This window comes from Cucurbita maxima, unplaced genomic scaffold (genome assembly GCF_002738345.1).
Source record: "Cucurbita maxima cultivar Rimu unplaced genomic scaffold, Cmax_1.0 Cma_Scf00521, whole genome shotgun sequence".
NCBI lineage: Eukaryota > Viridiplantae > Streptophyta > Magnoliopsida > Cucurbitales > Cucurbitaceae > Cucurbita > Cucurbita maxima.
The window spans coordinates 6,295-12,500 of record NW_019272537.1 but is presented as its reverse complement, the minus strand read 5'-3'; the positions used below and the strand labels follow the sequence as shown (position 1 = coordinate 12,500).

Below are 6,206 nucleotides of genomic sequence, written 5' to 3'. Positions count from 1 at the left end.
TGCAGATCCTACTCTGGAGACGGAAATACCCACATTAATAGTAGGTCTGATTCCAGCATTGAATAGATCCGCAGATAAGAATATTTGTCCATTAGTAATGGAAATTACATTAGTAGGAATATAAGCTGAAACATCTCCTGATTGGGTCTCAACTATTGGTAAAGCAGTCATACTTCCTTCACCTAAAGCAGAACTTGATTTAGCGGCTCTTTCCAAAAGGCGTGAATTCAAATAAAAAACATCTCCCGGATAAGCTTCACGGCCGAGCGGTCTTCGTAAAAGAAGAGACATTTGTCGATAAGCTTGTGCTTGTTTGGAGGGATCATCATAAATGATTAAAGTGTGTTGTTTTCTGTACATAAAATATTCAGCCAAAGCTGCTCCTGTATAAGGAGCAAGGTATTGTAATGTAGGTGGAGAATCAGCCATTTAGCCTACTATAATAGTGTATTCCATTGCCCCCCCTTTCCTGTAAAGTAGTAACTACTTAGCCACAGAAGAGGCTTTTTGACCAATAGCTACATAAACACATATTACATTTTGCCCTTGTTGATTCACAATCATATCCGTGGCTACTGCAGTTTTACGGGTCTGCCTGTCCCCAATAATTAATTCTTGCTGACCACGATCGATAGGAATCATTGCATCAATAGCAATAAGTCCTGTTTGAAGAGGCTAATATACGGAACGTCTCAAAATAATACTAGGAGCGGGGGATTCATTTAACCGAGAGTCAGAAGCTGAAATTTCACCTCGGCCATCAATAGGTTTAGCCAAGGCGTTTATAACACGACCTAAATAAGCCTCGCTTACTGGTATGTGAGCAATTCTTCCCGTTGCTTTTACACAACTTCCCTCTGAGTACAAGAGAAAAGTGCTTAAAATAGTTTCAAAATAAAGAAAAAAAAAAGATAATAGGGATTGGTCAAAGTCAACATTTGTTTTCTCGTTAGCATGGTACCATCAAAACTTGTTTATTTCTTTGAAATGTTTGAGTTTACAATTTACACGTTTTCATCTAGAAATGAAGCAAAATTAGTCTGGTTGTCAAATGTTGTCACACTTAAAACTACCATAAAGGTATAATCGACCTATTATCCTTCCACCAATAGGAGCAAAAGGCAACGTTACTCAGTGAAACTATTTTCATGTCATTTATTCAACAATAAGGGTGTTAGCATGCATTTGGAAATGAACTCATATTTAAAAAATTTAGATAAAATAGAAAAGAACTGTTATCTCAGAGATAATGATACAATGTGAAACTAGCTTTCAAATGCTTCCTTAACTCTTAGGGGCGGTAAACCAACGTTTCCTTCACCCAAGACTTATGGCCCAACTCCCAACATGGAAGGGATAATCTAGAGAATCATTCCAAGAACCCTAACGGATGGGTTACAAACTCACATTATCAAGCTCGACAACAAACAATGTCGCCGGCAAACTTATGAAGACTACATGAAATTATGAATATGTTAATGTAGGATTTTTTTAATTTACCGATTTTTAAAATGTTAAATTATGTAAAATTAGTGACAAATAAGAATATTTTAGAGAGCTTTTCCTTTTTATTTAAGATTTTGATATTTAAGAAAAGAGAAAATGAATAAAAATACGAGACATTTTATAGATTTAGGAGTGAAATAAGGGTATTTAAAAAGCTAAAAAACAAGGAGATGAAATATTAATGATATTAATGGGTCATAGGTTGAAGAAGAGGAGTGAGTGAAAATAAAAAGAGAGATTATTTATGCAACTCACTAATAGTTAGAACCTTATTTTAGAATGTTAAGGGCATTAGTTTTGAAAGTTCATGAATATTTTTTGTACTTGTGGCTTTGTCAATATAAGAATGCAACTTATATTTTGTCCGAGAATAGTGGCCCTTAGGTTCTAAATGGTGGAGGACTTTGGAATAAGGTTTGGAATCGGTAATTATTCTTATTTCACTAGCCTAATTGTAAGTTTTTAGCCATGTTCATAGTGGGTGCTTGGTATACCACACTCTTTTCTTAATGATAGCTTGGTTCTTGTCCAAGGCCCTTAGGTTCTATGTGGTGGACTTTGGAATAAGGTTTGGAATCGATAATTATTCTTATTTCTTTTCCTTCAGACACTCGGTGGTTCGGAGTAAATCGAACAAAGTGTCTAACCAAGATAAAAGGGCCCAACCAAATTCGACCTCGTGACCTCTTAATCTGCAATCAAATACTCTACCACTGAGCTATGAACCCATTTTACATGATTTTAGCCTTAGTGGCCCCTTCTACCAAGTGTCAGTCCAAAAGTGTAAAAAGTGTCTGTCAAAAATAGAAATGCCCAACCAAGCTCAAATGGGTGACCGGTTAAATTCTCTACCATTGAGCCATGGATCCATTTTGTAGGATTTTAACCTGAGTGACCCCTTAGACATAGTGTCGGTCCAAAAAGTGTAACAAATTTCTATCCAAAATAGTAGGGCCCAACTAGGTTCTAATTGGTGACCTCTTGATCTGCAATCAAATGCTCTAATATTGAGCTATGGACCCATTTTGTATGATCTTAACATTAGTGACCCCTTATTTAGATTATCGGTCCAAAAGTGACCCTACCGAATTGGCTATGGACCAATTTTGTATAAATTGGTGGATTACCTATCAGAAATTAAACACAGATCGTTAGATGCAAAGTCAAAAGTGCTAACCACTACACCATAGAACCACTTGTTAAACTTTATTTTGGCAGCGATTTTGATAAGCGCCAATAACGCTAGATTTTGCAAAGCTAGAGGTCGTAGTATCCTTGCAAACTTTTACAAAGAAAGCTAACTTAACGAATTGATTTCAACCCGGAACAGGTAAAAAGGATAAATAACTCTTAGATTGAACTTTGAATCTATGATTGTCACTCTTAGATTCCAAGACGACTCACTCAAGAATTAACTTGATCACGACTAATCTAATGAATAGATTTTAACACCAAACCTAAAACAAGGTTTGAAAGAAACATAACACCAAATGGTTTCAAACACAAAGTTTTTGTATTCCAAAATGTTTTCAAACTTGAATATTACCGGCATTTAAATAGGCCAAAAAGATAATTCAAACATAGCTCATCTACAAACTACCCAAAGCTATTAAATACAAATTGAAGAAAATAAGAAATAACATAAATAATTTTAAATGTAATTCAACTCCAGAAGATAAAATGTCTTCAAATTACATTCCAATGTCAAGTGATATTTTATTACCACTCAATTCTTTTCTTGATTTATTGTAGTTGAACTTAAAAGTATGACAAATAAGCTGGATTTATTTTAAATTTCCTTTAAAATTTTTGTGCACAAAATACAATGGAAATAACATATATATATATATATATTTTTTTACTTTTTTTGTAATTTGTATGGTATTATTAGAGGCTTTTGAATGAAATATGATAATTGATTCCCTGTCCTCTTTGACAATTTTAGATACCTCGAATATTTGATGGTCACGTTTCACTGTGAGATCTGCCCTTGGGTCAATAAGACTTAAGCAGAGAATTTATTTGACTAATGATTTGATTTTTTTGGGTTGTAGAGATATCTTTTACAAATCAAAACTTTTTATTATTTTCAAGACACTCATTAAGACATTTGTGAACGTGCCTGATATCTTGAAGGACTTAAGACACATAATTGAGAGAACCTAATTTTTTTTTGAAGTTGGCTTTTCTAGGATACCTAATCACGAAAGTTTGAGACAAACTCAATGGACCATTGGATGGGTTTTATAAGGCTCAAATAAATTTAGAATCCAAGAAAACGGATCTGAGTTTGATATTATTTGATTTTGGGTATGGACACAACTAGCTGATTTCTTTTGATTACATTAATGAATGTAGGTAGATGTTTAAAGTGTTGATCTTAATGGTTTTAGAAAATATCAACACATCATCATTATAAACTAATGAAATTTTTTGAAAGGATTGAAAATGTCATTCATAATCATCTGAAATTCGGATGGAGTGGTTTTTAGCCTAAATTGCATGACGTTCCGCTTATATTTTCTAAAGGTGACATTAAATGCTATTTTATATTTGTCCTTTTAGGAAATTAGAATTTTTTGAAATCCCAATTTCATATCGAATTTTATAAAAACATTTGACTATAAATTCTTTTTATCAAATCATTTTTTTTTATTGAATATCTTATTTATTCTAAAACCTTATTCAAAGGTTTGTAGTTAATTACCGGTATCAGAATTTCTGGTTTCTTTTCAACATGTTGTTAACCTAAAACGTCAGACATGACCACATGCTCTTTAAAGACCTTATCAGCGTCCTCTGCAAAATATCACCTAAAATTTCAAAGTATTTAGTAGTGGATGCTTTTTGACTTAACCCTAGGGTTCTATTTATGGTGAACTTGTGATAATTTTTGTCAAATTATATATTTGAATACCTAATACATTAAGATATAATATCTTATTTAAATAATATTAAAATTTCGTAGAATATCATAATATATGTTTAATTAATATGAATCTCATTCAAATTTTAAATATATATTTTTATTTAATGTTTATGATACACATCAATTATTTTAATATTTAACATATCAAATATGTTAATATATTTTGATATTATATTTCAAGACTATAGGAACTTACTCAGAGGACTTGAGAGTTATGTTGGCCCACAATGCATCTCATGAACGATGCAAAACTATGGTGGCGCTCGAAGGTGAATTGTATAAAAAACTAGTCATGCACCAAAAAATCATGGGATGACCATTGATGGAATTGAAGCAATCGACGCTCCCCTGGATGGGTTTCCAATCAAAGACCTAATGTTTGATGTTGACTCTTTTGAAGAAAGAGTCACACGATCGAAGAACAAGAAACGTGGCAGTAGCTCTGAGAACTCTATCACACACATAAAAAAATGTGTCAAAGAGTTAGACATTATACATAAGATCTGGCTTTCATCGAGGAGACCCGAGTTTGATTCTCGACAATGAAATTTTATTTTTCTTATTTCTTTTATTTTATAGTTTCATATTTAAACTTTACCTAGGTTTGAGAAGCACTATAATGGATGAGTTCAATAGTATCTTAAATTCAAAAGACTCTTATGAACTTGGTTTGAGAGTCACTATAATGATAAGTAAAATAGTATCTTAGATGATATACAAAATGGGTCATGCACCAAAAACTCATGGAAAGACCATTGATGGAATCGATGCAATCGACGCTCCCCTGGATGGGTTTCCAATTAAAGACCTAACGTTTGATGTTGACTCTTTTGAAGAAAAAGCCCCACGATCGAACACTTCGAAATGTCGCGGTAGCTCTAAGAACTCTACCATACGACCCGAGAGTTGAGGGCTACAAGAACTTTCTCATACGACCTGAGAGTTACGTTAGCCGCAATGCATCTCATGGACGATGCAAAACTATGATAGTGCTCGAAAGTGAATGGTATAAAAAAGGGTCATGCACCATATAACGTTTGATGTTGACTCTTTTGAAGAAAGAGCCACACAATCGAACAGCTCGAAACATCTCGGTAGCTCTGAGAACTCTAACACACAGGGAATGAAGTGTCGAAGAGTTAGACATTAAGCATTAGATCATACTAAAACTCTTCAGCGATCTGACAATAGACTTCAGGACATCTACACCAAAAATTCATTGTCGTTTAGCGATTATGATATCTGACTTTTACCGAGCAAACCTGGGTTTGATTCTCGACGATGGAATATTATTTTCTTATTTCATTTTATTTTACCGTTTCTATCTTAGATTAAAAAGACTTTTATGAACTTGGTATCTTTGTTAGAGTTATGTTATAGATATTTGGTTCAATTTCAATAACAGGGGTTGAGGTGATTCAAATGATTAATGCGATAATCCAGTCGTTTTCGAGGTCTCTCTTGTTGAATGACATCATGGTTGAGATGAGCACGTGATTCAAATGGTTAATGCGATAATCCAGTCGTTTTCGAGGTCTCTCTTGTTGAACTACATCATGGTTGAGATAAGCACCCGAGTGAGTTTGACAAGTTGGGCTATAGAGAACCACACCTCAAGCCAAGTTCATGTTGGCTTAACAAGCTTAAAATCCAAGAACACAACCCCTTAAATGGAAACCGGGATGCTAAGGAATTAAAAAGCTTTATTTTTGACGTAGAACAATACTTGAAGGTTACTGGAACTTGCTAATAGGACCTAAGAGTTACGTTG

The 6,206-nt window shown here is 33.8% G+C and overlaps 1 long non-coding RNA gene across 1 annotated transcript in view; it reads right to left on the bottom strand.

The window, feature by feature from the left end:
• The window catches only part of LOC111474690, a 2,586-nt gene extending 1,746 nt beyond the window's left edge, over window positions 1–840 (bottom strand). Inside the window, exons 1-2 of the long non-coding RNA XR_002716134.1 lie at window positions 753–840; window positions 485–486 (exon numbers count right to left, since the gene is read on the bottom strand). This is a non-coding gene — a long non-coding RNA (uncharacterized LOC111474690). The remainder of the gene's footprint in view (window positions 1–484; window positions 487–752) is intronic.
• Window positions 841–6,206: the final 5,366 nt, after the last annotated feature.